Here is a 23,293-nt window from a genome sequence, read left to right on the forward strand (position 1 = left end):
GAACCTAGCCTTCATTTTCAAGTGAACGAAAGGATGATTGTAAATGAAATGTACCCTAAATAAGAAATACCTCTGTCTAACAATTTTGAATAAGCTAACAAGATGACAGATAACAATAATAATGGTACGGTTAAAAGAGCCTCAAAAAGAGACATGACAACTAAATGCAATCTGATCCTAGACTGGACCCCTCACTGGAGGGAGACAATGCTATAAAGGACATTATCAGGTCAACTGAAAACAAATTGGAACATACATGATAGATTCCATAAAGGTATTCATCAATGTTAATTTTACTGAAGCTGATAAGTGTACTCTGGTTACACGACAGAATATCTCATTTCCTAGGAAATATGCATTGAAGAGCTTAAGGATAAAGGCTCATGGTATATGCATCTTACTCACAAATGGTCCAGAAAGAATAGTTAATCGCTAACTGAGTACAGTGAATAAGGGTGTCCCTGGTACTATTTTTATTCTTGCAACTTTTCTGTAAGTTATTTCCAGGAAATTTTATATATATATATATAAAATTTATAATTTTATAAAAATTTTATTTTAAAATTCTATAATTTTATAAAAATTACAATTTATAATTTTTTGAGGACTTTACGGAGGGCAATTCTTTGTCCTCTTTGCCTAATTTCAATAGCAAGCCCCTGGACTTTGGCATAGAAAACGCAGAGTGATGACTGGGCTCACATCTGGTAAAGGGCTCGCCTCTCATCAACTCACCCCTCCACTGGCTATGAGCTTGGGTCCCTCTGCTTGACTTAGAAACAAGACATAGAAAGAAGCCTGGGCTTTGGGTGCTGGGTCTCAGGATCATCCCAGGTGTCTGTCTCCTGCTCTCATTTCTGTGGACAGACATACAGGAGGAGTCTCTGCCAAAGGTCAAAGCAAGCTTTACGGTGGCTCCGCAAGCTGATAAGGCTCTCTGTAAGGAGATAACCACAGGTTCCATGAACCCTGGCTGCCTACACCTCCGTCGCAGGCAGCCGGGATTACTTTATCGGGGGTCAAGGGACCTGTGGGAACCACCTGGATCAAAGAGTAAAGGAACCGTTTGTGAAGGTATTTTTATTGCTTCCCCCCACCTCACCCCCAGAACTCCCTGAAACAACGTAATCCTTCAGTTTAAGATGAAAACCTACAAATAAAAGAGAGACATGGAAGCAGAGCAGAGCCAAACCCTAGAAGTCAACAAATCCACCTTCCCTCCCGAGGGAGGAGTATTTTTCAGGGTATTCATTCAGCCCTTTTTGAGATCCTCCAAAGATGGAAAGCTCCCTACTTCACAAGGCAACACATCCCGTGGTTATTTAACTCTTTTCATTAGAAAGTTCTTTGCAAGTCAGCCAAAAATTACTTCCCTAAAGTGCAAGAAATTTGAGAACAGGAAACTTGTCCTCATCTGGACCTTGTCCACATGCCCTTAAAGAGCAGGTGCATAAGAAATAACTTGGAAATGAACAAATCAATTAATGGATAGTCTATTCACTGGCTCCTATTCTACTCTCAGGAGCAATAAAAATCATGTCCCCTGTCTCTTCCAAACTACAGTATCTCAAACATTTGAAGACACTGGCATGTTCCCCTTCTGTTTTCCCTGATCCAGCCCCAAATCCCCCAAATCTCATAACTATGCCACTTACTACACAATTTTAAAAACATCATTAGTTATTGCCACTAACTCCTTCACTTATTCATTTATTCATTTTTCTACATGGAATCTTAGTTTAAAAAGTGGGAGAGTGTGGTAAATAAAGTTAATAAGCTACAAATGGACATGTGGGCTGGGCGCAGTGGCTCACGCCTGTAATCCCAGCACTTTGGGAGGCCAAGAAGGGTGGATCACCTGAGGTTGGGAGTTCGATACCAGCCTGACCACCATGGTGAAACCCCATCTCTACTAATAATACAAAAATTAGCTGGGTGTGGTGGCGCATGCCTGTAATCCCAGCTACTTGGGAGGCTGAGGCAGGAGAACTGCTTGAACCCAGGAGGCAGAGGATGTGATGAACTGGGATCATGCCATTGCACTCCAGCCTGGGCAGTAAGAGTGAAACTCCATCTCAAAAAAAGAAAAAAAAATGAACATGTGGAAAACAGGATCAAGAGGAGAAATCTACCAGCCTGGGCAGTGTGGCAAAACTCCATCTCTACAAAAAATACAAAAATTAGCTGGGTGTGGTGGTGCATGCCTGTAGTCTCAGCTACTCCGTAGGTTGTGGTGTGAGGATCGCTTGAGCCTAGGGTGGTAGAGGCTACAGTGAGCTGTGATCATGCCACTGCACTCCAGCCTGGGCAACAGAGCAAGACCCTGCCCAAAAAAAAAAAAAGTAGAAATCTAGCATGTCAAATGAAAAGCTTAGACAGTTCTTATGACTGATAACAAAACTTGGTTCTAACATTCCTGGCATGGAGGTGCATAGGGAAACATCATGTATTTCACAACTCCTTTTTTTTTTCTTTTTTTTATTATTATACTTTAGGTTTTAGGGTACATGTGCACAATGTGCAGGTTTGTTACATATGTATCCATGTGCCATGTTGATTTCCTGCACCCATTAACTCGTCATTTAGCATTAGGTATATCTCCTAATGCTGTCCCTCCTCCCTCCTCCCACCCCACAACAGTCCCCGGAGTGTGATGTTCCCCTTCCTGTGTCCATGAGTTCTCATTGTTCAATTCCCACCTATGAGTGAGAACATGCGGTGTTTGGTTTTTTGTCCTTGCGATAGCTTACTGAGAATGATGGTTTCCAGTTTCATCCATGTCCCTACAACTCCTTCTTAAGAGGATAAAAATGACTAATTCCTTAGGAGAGACAAGGCTAGTCCCTGTGTCAAGGACAGACGTCTTGTGTAGGGCAGTGAAGGCCAGGAAAACTGAACCATGTAATGGATAGTTGGCATCTATATTCACGGTTCATAGCAGACGCTAAAGCAAAAGTCAAATAGTTGTTTCTTTCTTTTTTTTTTTTGAGATGGAGTTTCACTCTTGTTGTTGCCCAGGAATGCAGTGGCGTGATCTCGCCTCACTGCAACCTCTGTCTCCTGGGTTCGAACGATTCTCCCACCTCAGCCTCCTGAGTTGCTGGGATTACAGGCGCCTGTCACCACGCCCGGCTAATTTTTGTACTTTTAGTAGAGACAGGGTTTCTTATAATAATTTGCAATAAAGGTTTGAAGGCATAAGATTAAGACACAATTTTGAGTGGTTATAAAAAGGATTATGTTGATGTTGTCCCAATGTATACATATTTTATTTGGTATTTTAATTTTATTCAAAGGTATAACTTAGAATTGATAGATAATTTGTTAGTTATCCTTTAAATGACTGCCCCTTAACAAAACTGTTCCTCTCGTGGGATTTGGAGCACTGGAGAGAAGTCTGTCTAAGATTATATTCTCTTGTGAGAGTCTGAAGTACACTGATCCCATATTTTTGATTAGTGTCTTCATAAATTTTGGAAACCATATAAACAAAAAGTAAAGTTAGTATTTTGTTATAAAAATAAGGACCCTAAGCAAAAATGTCACAAGCCTCCTGCCAAACAGAAACAGGCCACAGAGGAACCTACTCTGTGCCAGGATTTTCTACAGGACATTGTTTTGGGAGAGCAGGCTGTCACAGTTGTTAATTTTTTACAACACCATTACTAGGAAGAATTTTTCCCCCTGTTCTACAGATTAAGAAACTGAAGCCAAGGCTTTCAGAGGTTTGCCAAAGGTCACAGAGCTAGAAGTAGCCAAGGAAGGATGTAAAGGTCAGGCTGTCTGGCTCCAAATTTTGCCCTTTGCCTATTCTATCACCCGGACTCCCTGGAGCTCACAGTGCAGTGAATAAACACAATGTCATACGGGTAGGCTGACATGATTATGACACTTTGGGGGGTATATCAGATTGCCCCAAGAGTAAAGTCAGGTCTAGACAGAAGTATGCTGGTTAAGATTTAAATACCAGCTTGCCAGGGAAAAAGGTCCTGATTTCATAGCATCTGCCAGTTTCTGAAATGTAAATCCTCCCACCATGGCACACGCTTGGGCTCCAGCACCTGGCCGGGTCCATCCGGGTCCATCCGGCGCCCCGCCGGGCCCATCCGGGTCTATCTGGCACCCCGCCGGGCCCATCCGGGTCTATCCAGCATACCTCCAGGTCTAGAGGACTGCTTCCAGTAGTGGCATCTAAGAAGGTCTACGTGGCACCTGGTTTGTTCTGCAGTGAACAGGAAAGTTCCCTGTTTTCCTTCACTACCTCCTCTACTACCACCTAACTTGTTTTTGAAAATTATTTCATAATTTGAGCTGTTTCTAGAAAAGGAAAGGGAAAGAAAGAATGGATTATGTAAGAACCAAATCAAGCAAATCAAGAACCCAGGGAAAAACTCAGACCAACCTACTCCTGAGTAATATCCATCCTGGAAAACCAGAGCATCCTCAGACACTCCAACAGTGAGTCTATTTTCAACATCGACATGCACCCACATCTACTCACAGTCGAACCTAGTATTACATTATGATGGCTCAGTGTTGGAGCCAAAATCAAACTGCTGACTTTTGCATTAGCTCTATAATATTGCAGACATAGGCAAATGAAGAAACAACAACAGCCACTTTGTTTAAGAAGGAGTAGGTCCTGAACAAATGCTTCTAACTCAGCAATTTCACCTACTAAGAAAATACCTTGGCCAGGCGTGGCAGCTCACTCCTGTAATCCTAGCACTTTGGGAGGCCAAGGAGGGTGGATCACCTGAGGTCAGGAGTTCGAAACCAGCCTGGCCAAGATGGTGAAACCCCATCTCTACTAAAAATACAAAAAAATTACCCAGGCGTGGTGGCAAGCACCTGTAATACCAGCTACCCGGGAGGCTGAGGCAGGAGACTCAGTTGAACCTGGGAGCTGGAGACTGTAGTGAGCCGAGATCACGCCACTGCACTCCAGCCCAGACAACAAGAGTGAAACTCCATCAAAGAAAGAAAAAGAGAGAGAGAGAGAGAGAGAGACAGAAAGAAAGAAAGAAAGAAAGAAAGAAAGAAAAAGAAAGAAAGAAAGAGAAAGAAAGAAAGAAAGAAAGAAAGAAAGAAAGGAAAGAAAGAGAGAGAAAAAAACTTGAAGGTACTTTTTAATGCTTTATATTTTTATATTTATATTTTTTATTTCTTGAGACAGAGTCTTGCTCTGCTGCCCAGGCTGGAGTGCAGTGGTGCAATCTTGGCTCTATACAACTTCTGCCTCCCTGGTTCAAGCAATTCTCCTGCCTCAGCCTTCCAAGTAACTGAGACTACAGGCGTGTGCCACCACGCCTGGTTAATTTTTATATTTTTAGTAGAGACGGGATTTCACCATGTTGGCCAGGTTTGTTTTGAACTCCTGACCTCAGGTGATCTGCCCACCTCGGCCTCCTAAAATGCTAGGATTACAGGCGTTAGTCACGGCACCCAGCCTGCTTTCCAAATGTTTAAAAAAATACTTCTGGTTAAAGATAGTGGATTAAATACATGCATGGAGCACTGCTCTCTCCTGAAACCCTAATAAAATGACAATAAAGAATTTTTAAGATGGCAGAAACTCACAACGACAGAGAAAATGGGAGAGGAAGGAACCGCAACAAGATTTTAAAAGCTGGAGCCAAGACAGGTGAGTGGTAACTGTCTGCTGATCCAAAGATGAGTCTCAAGCTAGTGATAGGCAAAGCTGCAAACAACACAGGTCAGACCTCAAAACCCCCAAAAGGCTCAACAGTTGGTGGCCCCAGATATTGCAGGCAGTGAGGACAATGGTGGAGCTAAGGCCAGGGGGACTGATTGCAGCTCTGTTTAAGAAGCAGTTAGAATCCCCGATCCCTTCCTCTCCCCCAGGTAGCTGGGTGACTGTACCTCCCCACCTGGCAGAGATTAAAGGTTTATTCTTGGAGAGAATAACACCCAGGGCATCTAGGCTAGAACGCACTAGGTTCAGTTAGAAGCAGGAAACCAAAAACAAGGGGATTGAGTCAAGGTTTACACACTAAATTTGAAATCTCCCTTGTCTTCTTCCTCTTAGCTCCCAAAACCTGGCAGCCAAAATTTACACTCAGCAAGCTGGAAATTAGATGAGTCTTTCCTGGGAGATCTCAACAACTCAAAAGAAAAGAACTAAAGAAATGGAAGAAAATGGCTTCTTCAAGTCACCATACAGGTAAGACCACACTCACCAATCCCTTCCATGCTCCTCCTTGAGTTATTCTGCGTCTCACTCCTAAATTACAATCAGTCAGCCAAGGATCACCAAATACTTGAGGAAAACATATGATACAAAAGAGAAGAAAACAAAACAACAGAAGCCATCTTTACGGAAGGAGAAACAATACACGAAGAATAAAAGTGAAACAGAACGAAACAAAACCAAGTATCAAACGTTCTGAGAGATCAATGAAAATATTGCATCCATGAAGCAAGAACAGAATGCCATAAAAAAGGAAGATGCAGAGACAAAGAAACAACAAAGAGAAGCTCTTGGAAATTAAAATTATTACAGCAGAAAAGAACAACATCTCAACCAATTATTTACAAGATGAAGTTTTTAAAAAGTTTGACAAATAGGAAAGAAAAGACAAATTTTTTTTTTTTTTTTTTTTTGAGACAGAGTTTCACTCTGTTGCCCAGGCTGGAGTGCAGTGGCATGATCTTGGCTCACTGCAGCCTCTGCCTCCTGGGTTCAAGCGATTCTCCTGCCTCAGCTTCCCAACAGCTGGGATTACAGGCATGCACCACATCTGGCTAATTTTTGTATTTTTAGTAGAGACGGGGTTTCACTATGTTGGACAGGCTGGTCCCGAACTCCCGACCTCGGGTGATCCACCCACTATGACCTCCCAAAGTGCTGGGATTACAAGCATGAGCTACCACACCCAGCCCCCCAAAATTTTTAAACTAGACAATAAGACCAAATAACAGGAGTTACAAAAAGAATAAAAAAGAAAATGCAAGGAAAAACACTGTTAAAAAATAATTAAAGAATATTTCCTAGAACAGGCCAACATGAATTAGTAGACCGAAAGGACTGCCAGGTGCCAGCACGAAGGATGCCCTTAGCTCCATGCCAAAAGACATGCCTGTGACATTTCTCAACACTAAAGAGACAGGCTTCAGGAGAGGCAGGGGCAGGGAAAGGGGAAGGGAGAGGGAGATGTTTTACATAAATGATCCAGATTCAGACTTTTCAACAGCAACATCAGAAGCTCTAAGACCATAGAGAAATGCCTTCACAATTCTGAGGAAAATGACATCTAACCTAGAACTCTAATACTGAGCCAAAAACCAGCAATCGAGTGGTAAGGTAAATTAGAGAGATATTTCAGATCCAAGGTATCAAAAAATGTATCCCTTTTGTACATTTAAATGAAAAGCCACATTACATAGCTCAGCTGCAAACAGCCTCTATGTACTCAGAGTAATATTTTTATATAACCTTTACATAAATCATAATATAGAATATTGATCCAACCCAAATCATAACAAATTGTTAGGGCAATGGGAAGACAAGAAGTGAACATTCCTGTGGCGTAGGATTGGGGTGGGTGGTGGTGAAAGAGAACTAAACCTTCACGTTTCGTAATTACACAGAAGGCCAGTGATTCTCAAACTCTTTCGTTTCAGGACCTCTTCATAATCTTAAAAATTACCAAGAGCCCCAAAGAGCTTTTCCATTATTGTTCAATGTTTTTATCTTGGTTTTTTTTTTTCAATTTGCTTTGTTTTCTATATATTTATTAGGAATTCCATCCAAAACTCTCCTTCTTGTTCTGTAACTCTGCTCTCAAAATGTTCCAACATAGGAGTTATAATAATCATTACATCTTTCTGACGAGTTCTTTCCCAGGGTCTCCTGATCTGCTCCAGTCTGGACTGGTTGCTCTGTCATAAGAGCAACCATAAATACACTAAATACCTATTGATAGTCACTATACTAGAAATTAAATGAAAACTTTAAAATATAGATGCATTTATTTATTTTAAAATAATAAACCTATCACATGTTGGCATAAATAACATACTTTATGAAATGTAATTATTTTCTAAACAAAAACTTAGTAAGAAAAGTGGCATTGCTGTTTTACATTTTCACAAATCTCTCTCTCTTTTTTTTTTTTTTTTAGAGTCAGGGTCTTGCTTTGTCACTCAGGCTGGAGTGCCGTGGCATGATCTTGGAAGGCATGACTGTGAACCCCTGGCCCCAAGCGATCCTCCCAAACTGGCCTGCCAAAGTGCTGGGATTACAGGTGTGAGCCACCATCCCCAGCCCACAAATCTCTTTAATGAGTTGCTTATATTATTTGGGTTGTGTGGCTTATGTCTGGATATGTGGTTTCCATTGAGATATCTAAAGAGAACCCAGCCTCATAAAGACAAGCAGTTGGAATATGGAGGAGTATTTGAATAGGAGTATTCAGATAACTGTGCACACTGTTCTTAGAAACTACACTAAAAATCAACAAGTGGTAGTTTCTTAAAATTTCATGAAATGAGCAATCTGAAACTATTAAATATGTTAATAAACTTTTAGTACCACATTGTACTAAAATCAATTAGGCTACCTTGTGCTTTGAATGGATCTTATGTTGCAAGATTTTGTAACATAATGCAAAGGTCATTTGGAAAATATTGGTTTACCGAGTTATCTGTATCTTCCAGACGTTGACCCATTCCATAATATAGCATCCAAAAATCCCATTAGTTAATATCACCACAAATCTTACCAGAAAAATATTTTAGTATTGGAAAGCTTTCAGGCCCATGGTGGTAGAATCAAGTTTTCAAAATTTTATCTTTTAATTGAAAGCTCAAAATTTTATGGGTTTTTTTTTTTTTTGAGACAGGGTCTTGCTATATTGCCCAGGTTGGTCTGGAACTTCCCTAGACTTGAGTGATCCTCCTGCCTCAGCCTCCCAAATGGCTTGGACTAAAGGCATGTACCATCATGCTAGGCCAAATTTTTATGATTAATAAACAAACCAAAGGAAAATAACCATTAGTTATTTTCCTTTAAGTGGCAAAGTTTCATTCCTTTTGAGAAAATGTCTTCATAATACCTACTTCTGAATAACCATGGTTTGTTGGTTTGTTATTCCTTCAAGTAAAAATGTATTCTACTGGCGGAGGGGGAAAGGCTAGTAGAGCTTGCGACTAATGCAACTGACCGTCCTATGCCACCCAAGCACTTTGCGTGTCAACATATATTTCTTGATTCAATAAAATTATTTTTACTACCTCATCAAATAAACTCAAGTAGACTGGGCACAGTGACTCACACCTGTAATCCCAGCACTTTGGGAGGCCAAGGCCGGTGGATCACAAGACCATCCTGGCCAACATGGTGAAACCCTGTCTCTACAAAAATACAAAGAAATTAGCCAGGCATGGTGGCGGGCACCTGTAGTCACAGCTACTCGGGAGGGTGAGGCAGGAGAATCACTTGAACCCGGGAGGCGGAGGTTGCAGTGAGCCGAGACTGCACCACTGCACTCCATCCTGGCGACAGAGTGAGACTCTGTCTCAAAAATAAAAAATAAAATAAATAAAATAAAATAAACTCAAGTAACACTGTACTTCTTAAAAAAGAAAACCCTCCAAATATCCAAATATATGACAATGAGTAATAGCATGACCAGCATAGCTTGGCGTGACCACCTTGATTCATGCCAAGAAGCCAGCAGTTTTATCCACCATTGCCTTTGCACCATTAGAGCAAATATCAAAACCGTAAAAAAGGCAGATAGCATCGGAGAATTATATGAAAACAGTTTCGATCTCGTAAACCCAGTGAAAGGGTCTTAGGGACTCAGATGGTCTGTGGAGCACACTTTGAGAACTGCTGTAATAGGAAACCTTTAACTAAGTAAATCAAGAAGGAGCAACCTAAGAATGTTAAAACAGGGAGATGAATATGAATGAGACTTGGGAAAGGAGGAAACGTCTCACTGCATTCGCAGCGTTGGGCTGGAGTCTTTCATGTCAAGTCTTATCAAATGGCTTAGATCTTTAAATTATGTGCATGTACCATTTAATTTAAAAACTAATAGAAAAAAACAACATTTAAAAAAATGGATACTTCATAGGTAACTTAAGCATTCCTCCAGAACATAATTTACTGCGTCAAATATTCAAGGGAGGACAATATCTTTTCAGAGGGTAAACATGGTTATATGCAGTGAGCTCAAAATATAATTTCATTTTTAATGTTGATGCATTATAAACTAGGGCTCCCTATTAGCCAATTCTAGTAATAAAAATGGACAAAATTTAACTCATTCCAGTTCTGCCAGGAAGAAGACTGTATACTTGCATGCACACGTGAGTGTATGTACGTGAAAATGGGCTTTTTTTTTTTTTTTCTGGCCAGGAGTGGTGGCTCATGCCCGTAATCCTAGCACTTTGGGAGGCCGAGGTCACCTGAGGTCAGGAGTTCAAGACCAGCCTGGCCAATGTGGTGAAACCCTGTCTCTACTAAAAATACAAAATTAGCCGGGCATGATGGCGCATGCCTGTAATCCCAGCTATTCAGGAGGCAGAGGCAGGAGAATCCCTTGAACCCGGAAGGTAGAGGTTGCAGTGAGCCGAGGCCATGCCATTGCACTCCAGCCCAGGTGACATGAGTGAAACTCTGTCTCAAAAAAAAGAAAATGGGCTTTTTTGAGAGTAGACACAGTGTGAACCCTCAAATCATTAAGCACTAGAGCTAACAAAACGGAACTTTCCTGGTGAGAGAGAGAGATAGACAGATTGAGAGATGACATTCTTTGGAATAAGCTTTTACTGCAAGCCTGACTTAAGGGGTGGCCCTTCCAACATCAAGGACACTGCTGTCTTCTGTAATGCTTACTGTCCCAGAGTCAGTTACAGGAGACTGGCTTCAGGCGAAGGTGCGCACAGTTCCAATCTCACCCTGACTTTCCTTGACATATTCCTTGGGCTGGTCCAGTGTTCAGAAACAACCCAACAATTGGATGTCTCCCACCCAACAGACTCAGAGCAGCACTGCTAATAGAAATACAATTGCAGACAAATTGAATGTAGGGGTCAGATTGATCACAGTGCTGAAAGGGCTATGGGAGGACAGCCGTTAGCCCTTTCCCCCTTAAGGTGCAGTTTAGGCACCATCTTTCCAGCATGACTTAGATTCACTTCTCTCTAGGGAAGGCAGGAGGCAGATGTAGAAGGAACGAGGGACCTACTCAGTCACACTCCTGTTTATGGTGAAAATATCCTGGGCCAGATTAATTAACATAGTCATTATCTTGGCAGTTTTCAAACACCGCAGTAAATGCTAACAGCATTGTATGTGCAAGATGAGAAAAAAAGAGGAAATCTGAGCCAATCAGGACTGGGATGTTGATGTGACTTAGCATCGCAAGCAGCGGCTTTTGCTTCAGTAATTAGAAGTGCATACCGCAAGTGGTACTTTAGTTCCACTTTTCACCAAAGGAAAAATATTTTCCACGTGAGCTACTTTATATACTTTTCTTATTCCTTCCATCCAGGAAGAAGTATCCGTCCAGAAAGAAACTGGTCGTGTAAATCTTCTCCTTAGAACGTTTTTTAAAAAATACTACGACAAAAACAACGGACTTGTTCATATCGTGGTCCTTTTTCCAATGAGATCAATTCTCTCCAAATACTAATGGAAAGTTTCTGACCCAAAACATCTCTGTCACAATAGCTTCCATGTCACTTCTGAGGACACCACTCGTCTCACAGAGATGAGCCACCAGGGAGAGAGGCTGCGACTCTGCTGCTCAGTTTCCCAAGGGGAAGGGCTGGAACCAGGGGACATTTTAACTCCAGGTTTCAAAATGGCCTATTCTGGCCTCAAAAAGAGAAGCACGCATGAGATCAAAGTTAGTAACCACAGCCCAGGACTGTGAACGTTTCTTGGTGAATGACCAGAGGTTGGGGGAGTGGATGAGGGAGAGAGATGGGACCTGTACTTAGCCTTGACGCCTTCCTATTCTCCCCAAACTCCAGGAGTCCACACAGATGTCCAGTTACACTTTGGGCAGGTGTCAGAGCAGCCCTGTCTGCTGCTGTTATCGTGCATATTAGGGAAGCAGAAATATAGGGGATTTTTGTTTGTTTGTTGCGGTTTTTTTTGAGATAGGGTCTCACTCTGTTGTCTAGGCTGGAGTGCAATGGCGTGATCATAGCTCACTGCAGTCTAGACCTGCAGGCTCAAGCCATCCTCCCGCCCCAGCCTCCCAAAGCACTGGGACCACAGGCATGTGCTGCCATGCCTGGCTGATTTGTTTTTGATAGTTGGGTTCTTGCTATGTTGCCCAGTCTGATGAATAGTTATAAAGGAGGAATCAAGAGTTAGATCGGGGCCAGCCATAGTGGCTCATGCCTGTAATCCCAGGACTTTGGGAGGCCAAGGCAGGTGGATCACCTGAGGTCAGGAGTTTGAGACCAGCCTGGCCAACATGGTAAAACCGCATCTCTACTAAAAATACAAAAATTTGCCAGGTAGGGTGATGGGCATCTGTAGTCCCAGCTACTCGGGAGGCTGAGGCTGGAGAATCACTAGAACCTGGGAGGCAGAGGTTGCAGTGAGCAGAGATCACGCCACTGCACTCCAGCCTAGGTGACAAGAGCAAACCTCCATCTCTCAAAAAAAAAAAAAAAGAGCTAGATCAGACAATACAGCCTCTAGTACACCCTACCATACAACATTTAGTATTTGTTTCTGGATTACCATTCCTATAAACAGTTCATCTAATTCAAAGCTATGAAGCATTCTTTCAGATGCCCAGGGGAATTCATATCTGGCCTTCATCTCTGCTCCCCCAGCTGACATCTGTGCCCCTGCCATGGCATGTCCCCAGTGTGACCTGCATCACCAAACACTGCGCTTGGTGAGATCCCTCAAGAGAAGGACTAAGCCTGTCTCATCTTTACTCCCTCCTGGCACGTAGTGGGCATCCAAAAACACTGAATGAACTAAATACTGAATAAACAGTTAAATATTTTATGCTGCACTGTTTTTCTCCCCCAGGATCAGGAAGTGACAAAATAAGTGGTGACATTTGCTGTAGTTTAACCTGATGAAGTTGTTCATTGCATATCTTATCAATGGAGAGCCATAAACAGGAGGTTGTTTAAGGAGGAAATGATGCTAATGGCAATCTTGAAGCCGGGTTCCTGGAACCCTCTGAGCCTTGCTGTATTGACCTACACCATAACCGGGGTGTGAGGGGGAGGCAATCACATTCTGTATGGCGGGTGGTCAACGTTTAAGCGCTCCTCCATAGTGGCAACCCAGATGGGCAGCTGGAGCCCTCCAGCCCTGACCCCAGAAGTAGCATGCTCCCTCATTGCTCAGCAAAGCCTGGGTCATAGTCCCCGGCCCCCATCAAGGCACCGGGGTCACTGGGCTCAAAGGGTACAAAGCCTCAGTTAGATAGGAAGAATACACCTGTCTTTTTTTTTTTTTTAGATCAATTACACAGCAGGCTGAATACAGCTAATAATTGAGTGCTGCACATTTCAATATTGCTAAATTGATAATTTTCTTTTTCTTTTTCTTTTTTTTTGAGACAGAGTCTTGCTGTGTTGCCCAGGCTGGAGTGCAATGGCACAATCTCAGCTCACTGCAACCTTCGCCTCCCAGGTTCAAGCAATTCTCCTGCCTCAGCCTCCTGAGTAGCTGGGATTACAGGTGCATGCCACGATGCCTGGCTAATTTTTGTATTTTTAGTAGAGACGGAGTTTCACCATGTTGGCCAGGGCGGTCTTGAACTCCTGACCTCAGATGATCCGCCCACCTCTGCCTCCCAAAGTGCTAGGAATCCCTTACAGGCGTGAGCCATTGGGCCTGGCCTAAGTTGATAATTTTCTAATGTTTTTAACACTAAAAAAGTTAAATATCTGAGGTGATGGATACGTTAATTAATCATTTCATATAGTATTCAAAAATCGTAATACCATATTGTACCCCATAAATATCTATGTAACTATAATGTGTTAACATATAATAAATAATTAATGAATTTCTTTTTTAAAGGAGCATCCGTAAGCTGCCTCCCATCCAAGACACACACTAGAGCAGATCAAGAAAAGGCAATTAGAACAGCCATTGCCCCCACTGGTTTCCCTACACCAAGACGCGCTGGTAACAGGCAGAGCCCTACCTCAAGCATCGGACGCATGGTCCTTTGTGTCCTCAGGAATGAGCACAAGGCCTGCTTCATGTTTGCTGAATGAATGAATACTTGTGTGACCTTATACAGTGTGGCCAGAACATAGTAACACAGCTTATGTCTATTACAGCATTGACAAGACGGTGCCGTGGAGACGACCCAGAAGAACTTTAAACTTTAGCTTTAGAATCTCTGACCCACGAGGCTCATCTGTACCCATTTCCAATGCACAACGAAGTCCTGCCCCGACCAGATGCCCATTCACATCTGTCCCGCACGGGAGAGCCCCACAGACACCCCAGAGCCGATATGTCCAAAACGGAACTCTTCCCTCGTCTGCTCAGCCTTACTCTTTCGGCTTTCTCTGCACGGTTAATAGCTCACCGTCCATGCAACACCCAGCACAGAAACCAGAGTCTCGGCCTCACCATCCTCTCTCTTTTCCCACATCCAACCAATCTTCAAGGACTTTGGGCTTCGTTCTAAATATCTGTGACCCTGCCTTCACACACGTAGCCCCTTCTGCTGCTGTCTTCCTCCTAAGCCAGCAGTCTGCCAATCTCCCTCTCTCCGTCTGTTGGAGAAGCAGCCTTCCCCACTACCTGCCTGAGTGCACGTGGCTTCACGTCACCTAACTACCAAGGGCCGTGTCTGTACAGCTAAGGGATGAAGTCCATGCTTTGCCCTTTTTAAATGTTTTCCCTTCCTTCTCTGCCTCTTCCCCAGCTCCCGAGAATACCATTCTCATGACAGCTCCATGCCGCCCCAGGTTTGCTCTTCTTTCCATCTCTTTATAATCCTGTCCTGAGCTGCCATCCCAATGATAACAAACAGGCATGTAGATTCAGGGCACTACAATGTAAAAGTACTCCAGAGAGCGTTTAAACGCCTGGTTCTAAGCATGATGTGTTTATGGCATCCATGCACTCAGTAGATGATGCCCACACAGAGATTATACTAGTAGCATATATACCTTATAAAACATTTAATGACTAGTTACTGTAATCAATATATTTGTACCAATTAACCCCAACTGTTGCACTGGTCTATTTTCCACTTAGTCTATTAGTTAGCTGTTAGGAGCTAATTAATTTCTACTTAGAAGAGGTAGAAAGATTTGCAGTGTTTAAATAAGTGACTTTCTTTTTAATTACTCTATTTTAGTTCCCATTTTCTTTTCTGCCAAACTTGTTGTGTAAGTTGCTAATAAATGACAGAATGAACTTATTGTCACTGAATCCTTTTATTTCTGTTGCCCACCTATTCTCAGAGATGCAGATAAATGGATAAAATCCAAAAGAGAGGGGTGAGGTGAGGGGAAAAGTATGAATAATTTACAAGCTAGATGATTAGGTCTTAGAATGATCAAGAGGTGATGCTGTAATTTAACAGCAAAAAGAAGAAAGAAAAAGACATAAGATGTATGGGGAGAAGTGAGGTGAATTAAGGCTGAGGACTATGTAACTTAATATGAACAGTCCTAAACCAAGTATGTATTCTTACCTAAACCTACACATATATCCTTAATATTTCAAGTCAGACAAAACCAGACCTCTGGTAAACAAGTTTACTATTAACATAAAACTTTTCATTAACTCATGGTATTTATCAGTCTTCTTAATTTCAACCAATAACAAAGTAAATGCTCGATAAAACAGTTGTTGATTAAATGTTTAGGACTCCATAAATGTGTGATTCCTCCATGCAGGTGGTGAGACACTGTCTATTTCTATCAACTTGTACCTCATTTTCCTTATCTTTAAAATGCGAATGGGCCAGGCATGGCGGCTTATGCTTGTAATCCAGCACTGTGGGAGGTAAAAGCGGGAGGACCACTTGAGCCCAGGAGTTCAAGACTGCAGTGAGCGGTCATCGCACCACAGCATCCAGCTGGGCAACAGAAAGAGATCCTGTCTTGATGAATTCATTAACTAATTCAAATGGGAATAATTTACTTACTTCATAGGAATGTTATGAAGCTTGAATGCATTAAGACACACAAAGCCCTCAGCACAGTGCCTGGCATATAGTAAGTACCCAAGTGGTAGCTATAATTGTTATTTTTGTTACTGTAATACTGAGTTAGTGATATTCACAGATGGCCCCAAAGTGGAGAGACAGTGGATTTGGTAACTTTGGAGAGAAAAACAGCCTCGTAAGCCGGCACACTGTCAGGGGAACTGGAAGTGGCAGCTCTCAAAGGCATCTGCTCCAGGCTGAGAAAACCAAGAGCAGTGTGCGACTTCAGTTTTTCTCTGTGCAGGTAGAAATCTGCCCAAGGTCATACTGAAAGTGGCAGAAGAGGGAATGGAATTAAGATTTTCGTGTTTTGTACTCTCTTTGCTGTCTGCACAGTTTTCCCAAAGGAAAGGCCACTTCAACAGCTGATACACTTTCTGCAAGTTTTAGCAACCCAGGCACACATTCAGGAACAAGTCTGCAAATCACCTTCTCAGTGGAGAGCAGATCGGCAGCCCTTTTTCTAGGAGAATAAAGGCTCTAAATGACACTTATTAGCGGACAGCACCCCTTGCCCTCATTTTGTTCAGAAAGCACCAGCAACCACCGTTCATCTTTTCTACTCATTATTTGTGCACAAGAACTTTCATTTATCTGCTACCGATCCTTCTCCTACCTCCTAATAGACTCAACAAAGTGGCTGCTGCTTCTAAGTTGCCAGTTTCATAAACTATGATGAAGCACTGGCTGTTTGAACAGGGTGTTTGGAGAGAGTGGGCCACCTAGCCTAATAGCAGCAGTTAATCCCTGGAAGCACCTGCATTCCATCAAAAAGGCTATTTACATGAGAAAGTACAATCTGTCTTTAGAGGAAAACAAGAAACCGTTGTCTTGAACAGAAACTCCAATACACAGTCTCAGCTGCCTTTGAAGTAGGCTGGGAATGAATCTCTAAGCTGCAGAGTGGACCCTGCACGAAGGTTATGTTCAGGATATTCATCACGAGATTACTGCTAAAAACACACGGATACCATGTTCAGACGGGAGGGATGCCTCGGTTTTCTAAATTCACCAATTCCACCCCTATTTTTCAGGGATACCGTGTTCAGATGTGAGGGATGCCTCGGTTTTCTAAATTCACCAATTCCACCCCTATTTTTCAGGGATACCGTGTTCAGACGTGAGGGATGCCTCGGTTTTCTAAATTCACCAATTCCACCACTATTTTTCAGGGACATGTTAATTATTTTAGGTATGTCTGCCTCACCTTTAAATGTGTTGCCTTCAGGCTGCAATAAGCAGAGAGCCACGCTCTGTGAGTAATCTGTGCGGGTTGACTTTATAGAGCTTCTCGGGTCGGAGTTTGCCTCTCTCTCTCTCTCTCTCTCTGTCTCTCTCTCTCTCTCTATATATATATATGTGTGTGTGTGTGTGTGTATAAAATATATATTTTATTAAAAATAATTTATATATAAATTATATATAAACATATGTAAGTACATATTTAGTAAAATTGTGACATATATAAAAATAATTTATGTATATATACAATATAGAACATGTATATATATCAAATTTAAAACCAGTGCTAGCTGGGCGCGGTGGCTCACGCTTGTAATCCCAGCACTTTGGGAGGCCGAGGCGGGCAGATCACCTGAGGTCGGGAGTTTGAGACCAGCTTGACCAACATGGAGAAACCCCATCTGTACTAAAAATACAAAATTAGCTGGGCATGGTGGCGCATGCCTGTAATCTCAGCTACTCTGGAGGCTGAGGCAGGAGAATTGCTTGAACCCAGGAGGCGGAGGTTGTGGTGAGCTGAGATTGCGCCATTGCACTGCAGCCTGGGCAACAAGAGTGAAACTCTGTCTCAATCACAAAAGACTAAACATATGCACTCACAGAAAAACCTGTGCTTAGAACAGTGCACAGAACTAAAAACAATTTATTTCTTTTAGAATAATGAACTTAATCTTCACAGCAATCTTAGGCCATATATACTATACTAGGGGCTAGATACTATCCCCATTCTATAGAAGAGGAAATTGAGGCTTTGAGTGGTCAAGTAATTTACCAAATATTACTCAGCTTACCAATGGCCAAGATACATGAAAAGATGCTCAACGTCACTAATGATGAGGGAAACGCAGATCCACACCACAATGAGATGCCACCTCACACCCATTAGGATGGCTACTGTGAAGAGGAAAGAAGCATTGGGGAGGATATGGAGAAACTGGAACACGTATGCACTCTTGGTGGGAGTGTAAAATGGGGCTGCTACTAAGGAAAGCAGTATGGCGGTTCCCCAACAAATTAAAAACAGAACCACCATATGACCCAGCCATTCTACTTCTGGATATATCCAAAAGAATTGAAAGCAAGGTCTCAAAGAAACATGTGTATACCCATGTTCAGAGCAGAATTATTCACAAGAACCAAGAGGTGGAAGCAACTCAATGTTGATACATTAATGGATAAACAAAATATGGTATATACATACACCAGCATACTATTCAGCCTGTAAAAGGAAGGAAATTCTGACATATGACACAATACGGATGAAACTTGAGGACATTATGCCAAGTGCAATAGGCCGTTAACCAAAGGAGAAGTTCTGTGTGATCCCACTTATATGAGGGACATGGAGCAGTCAGATTCATGGAGACAAAGTGGAATGGTGGTTGCCAGGGGCTGCTGGGAGGGAGAATGGGTGAGAGTGAGTGCTGAAAGGGTGCGGACTTGCAGTTTGGGGAGATGCAGAGCGTTCTGGAGGTGGATGGTGGTGATGGCTGCACATCATGTGAATGTACCTAATGCTATGGAAGAGTCAGGGATGTCCAATCTTTCGGCTTCCCTGGGCCACATTTGAAGAAGAAGAACCGTCTTAGGCCACACTTAAAAAACACTGATACTAATGATAGCTGATGAGTTAAAAAACAAAAAGAAATCACCAAAAAAATCTCGCAATGTTTTGAGAAAATTTACGAACTTGTGTTGGGCTGCGTTCAAAGCCATCCTGGGCCTCATGTAGCCTGCAGGCTGCAGGTTGGACAAGCTTGATGAACTGTACACTTAAAAATGATTCAAATGACGATTGGGCCATGGGTCCTTTCTGAAGGAGAGATGTTGGGACACTGAATTCAACCCTTCACTACTCTGTTAAAGACCACGCTACTGACAGGGAGATGGCCCTGTCTCCTTTTATGAAGCTTAGGACATTGAAATACTTTATGGTGGGATTCTACCAGGACCATTCAGCTTCTTAGGTTGGCTAAAGTATGTCTCACTAGATGGCAGCATTGCCCACACAGCCTTTTTTTTTTTTTTTCATTTTTTTTTGGCCCATCAGTGTCTTTCGGTTTTAACCCTACCAACCTCCCCACCTCCCAGGGAGGAGATACAATACAGCACATTGAGTTCTAAACTGCTATGCAGAGGAGTAAAACATGAAACCTGGCTTGGAAATCCTAGGCACCCCAAATTGCCCCCAAAGAAATCACGTCAGGAGTGTGTGCGGTGGGTGCCCCTCCCCAGGAGGCCTGCAAATCTGACCTATCTGAGGAATCGGTCCCGTTCCCTCCAGAGAGGGGCTGGGGCAGGGGCAAATGCATGGGAGACCTGTGTTTGACTCCCATGGCTGTCACTTCCTAGCCGTGTGACCTGGCACAGGTCGCCTGACAGGCCTGGGCCTCAGTTTTGTCATTTGTAATTCATGAGGGCTGCCTTCTAGTCTTGCTTCCAACCATGTCTGTTTGCTTCAACCAAAAGGGAGCATGTCATGAACAAGCAGGTGGGGTCAACCTTCCCGGCGACGCAGCGCCTGGCAGCCTAATGGACGGTGGGGAGCAGCCTAGTGAAGGTGATGGAAACCATCAGGCTGGCTCAGATGAGTCATCTAATTAGACAACTCCCAGCCACAGCCTTGAATATAGACATGGCTGCCGCCATCTTTGCTTTTCATATGGAATCTTTTTTTCTTCCCAATGTCTCAGTCATGCCCAGGCTCTCAGATGAGCAACGGAGGGATATGTTACCTCCTCAGGGCCAGTGGTGTTGCAGAAATGGACTAAGTCTCCAGAGTACCAAAATTAGTGGCTAATATGCTTCTAAACACCTAAATGACTCCCTCGGAGTGACTTAAGCGTATGAAATACATGACTCATTAACTAATCCTCACAGATACCTCTATAAGATAAAGGCATGCTAATTCATCACACTAAAGACTGTTAGCACAGTAAAATCTCAATTAGAAATGAATTAGGTGTATGTCTGGGGTGGGGTAGGTGAGGAATTTTTTTTTTTTTTTTTTTTTGAGACAGAGTCTTGCTCTGTCACCCAGGCTGGAGTGCAATGGCACAATCTCAGCCCACTGCAACCTCTGCCGCCCGGGTTCAAGCGATTCTCCTGCCTCAGCCTCCTGAGGAGCTGGGATTACAGGCGCCCGCCAGCATGCCCGGCTAATTTTTGTGATTTTAGTAGAGACGGGGTTTCAGCATCTTAGCCAGGCTGGTCTTGAACTCCTGACCTCAGGTGGTCCACCCGTCTCGGCCTCCCAAAGTGCTGGGATTACAGGCATGAGCCACCGCGCCCAGCCGAGGACATTTCAATTTTCCAATTTATCAAAACTTGCAAATTATATAATAATTTTAAAAGAAAGATTTATATTTTATAAACACATAAAAGAATAAGACAGCAAACATATTAATAATATACCATAAGCATATAAATAAGGAAACCAAGAATGAAAGGGCTGAATCCTGTGTTTCAAAGAGTTCAGTAAGAATCACGAACCAAAAAAAATCATAAACTAGGCCTGAATTGCTTGATATTTCAAATGAATTCCAAAATAATAACGTTTGACTTGTTTGGGTTATTTTAAATGTGACCTCTCCACTACGCTGTCAAATTTTAAATGATTTGAATCTATTTGCTGCTTTCCGTCCTCCCTTAGAAAGGTCCCCAAATATGGGGGAAAACTGGCCCATGAGCCTTTCAGTATTTTATTAATTCACTAATGATAACATGAGATCACATCTACTTAAAATATGACATTCTCACACGAGATGTGATGTACATATGGAAAGTTGATTTTTTGGCAATATGTCAAGGAGGGGATGTTTTCAGAGTTGCAGGATAACATTTATTTTATGTGCTTGATACTCACTTTATGGAATTGGTGATGTTTTTTCATCTACCACTGGCTCTTACAATGGAAAAGAGGGTCCTGATTCTATTTAATTTGAGTCACAAGAACTTGAGTTGAGTAAAAGAAAATGGCACTCAAGGTTCAATCAACTTAATGGAGAAGTTGCCATGTGTCACACACAGCCCTAAGTATGCAACACACATCCTCTCACATGATCCCAATAACAGCTCTGGAAGTTTCCACTCTGCAGAGGAGAAAATTCAGGCACATAGCAGTTAAGAAGCCCGCTTGAGGTCACAAGTCAGCAAGGAAGCTGGTGTTTTATTTCTGGTGCATGAGCAGCAAATCCAGCATGACCCCAACCTCTCATTGCGTGAGACTTGGATAAAATCATTGATGAGTATCAGCCTCAGACTTTCTGAAACAATCTGTTTTCTTTGTCATTAAAATGAAAAAAAAGCAGTAGCTGTTGTTTCCCCCTTGGCCTGCTCGCCATGGAGCCTGGATACTCCCTGGCTCTTTTCTTTAACCCATACGAAAGTGAAAATTCAGCCTGAGGGAACAAGGTCTGGGGACGGTGACTGAGTGAGAAAGGATGTGGGCAGCCCTCTAAAACACAAGATAACTGTGAAAAGCATCTACATCTAGGCAATCTTCTCTCTCACCTGTTTCACCCCCTGTGCAGCGATGCTCAGCTCTGCCCCCAACCCACGCTTTGCCTGGGAGGGGAAAATAACTCCTCCCTTGCTTGGGTGATAATAGCCACATTCCCCCCACCACCCCTCCCCACCTAACCCCTCTCACCCACATCAAAAAGGGGGAGGGATGGTAACTATTAACAGTAACTAAGAAATTCCCCTTTAAGGCACACAGCATCTTACCTACTGTTTCTAGCCTCTTTTTAGAGCCTAGAAATATTACTAAAGATAAAAACAAAAAATACAGACCAAATTATCAGCTTGATCAGTAGAGAAGGAACAAGGCTCCCCCAGCATCAGTCCGATTAGGCTCGCAACTTAAATTTATCTACTCTCAGGTGGCGGTCCAAGAAGCGCTGTTTACATTTACGTCTGTGGTTGTGAAAGCACAAATGACTTACAAGGTATTCTGTAAGTTCAGAAGAGGAGGCTGTTATTCTACGAAAAACCCACGCATACAGGTTGATCATTGACTTTGTCCCTGAGTATTTTTTCATTTTGTCTGGCTCTTGAGAGGTTCCCCTCCAGTATAAGGATGTATGCAGATATGACACGTCCCTCCCTCTCTCTACTTGGCCCATTTTTATCTTTTCCACTTGTTCCCTTTTTTCCTCCAAGCAAAGAACATGAATGAAAATCCCTCACTGCTGACCAGCCATGGACAATGCATCTGCTCCTTCTTCATTTAGCGGTTCAGCAAGGAAAGAGCCCGCATATACCTTTTACTTCTGCAACTTCACTTTTCTTCTTTTTATTTATCTATCTTATCTAGCTAGCTAGTTATCTGTCTGTCTATCTGTCTGTCTATCTATTTAGAATGTGACCTTATTTGGAAATAGGGTCTTTGCAGATGTAATTATTAGATAGGTGCAAAGTAATTGCAGAGATTGCTATTATTTTTAACGGCAAAACCCACAATCGCTTTTGCACCCATATAATAGTTAAGGATTGAGATGAGATCCTACTGCATTGGGGTAGACTCTAAACCCAATGGCTTGTGTTCTTATAGAAAAGAAGAGGACACAGCGAGGCCTAAGACAGAGATTTGAGGGATGCATCAGAAGCCAAGGAATGCCTGGAGCCAACAGAAGCTGGAAGGGGTGAGGAAGGACTCTTCCCTGGGGCCTTCAGAGGAATCACAGCACCACCTGCTGACACCTTGATTTCAGACTTGCAGTCTCCAGAACTATGAGAATACATTTTTGTTGCTTTTAAAGCCACAGGCTGGGCACAGTGGCTCACGCCTGTAATTCCAGCACTTTGGGAGGCTGAGGCAGGTGGATCACCTGAGGTCAGGAGTTCGAGACCAG

At 42.7% G+C, this 23,293-nt stretch overlaps 1 protein-coding gene across 1 annotated transcript in view; it reads right to left on the reverse strand.

Moving 5' to 3' along the window:
* Window positions 1–23,293, reverse strand: part of KIF26B (kinesin family member 26B) — a 579,476-nt gene that overhangs the window by 330,603 nt on the left and 225,580 nt on the right. The window lies entirely within an intron of this gene.

Source organism: Nomascus leucogenys, chromosome 5, assembly GCF_006542625.1.
Source record: "Nomascus leucogenys isolate Asia chromosome 5, Asia_NLE_v1, whole genome shotgun sequence".
NCBI lineage: Eukaryota > Metazoa > Chordata > Mammalia > Primates > Hylobatidae > Nomascus > Nomascus leucogenys.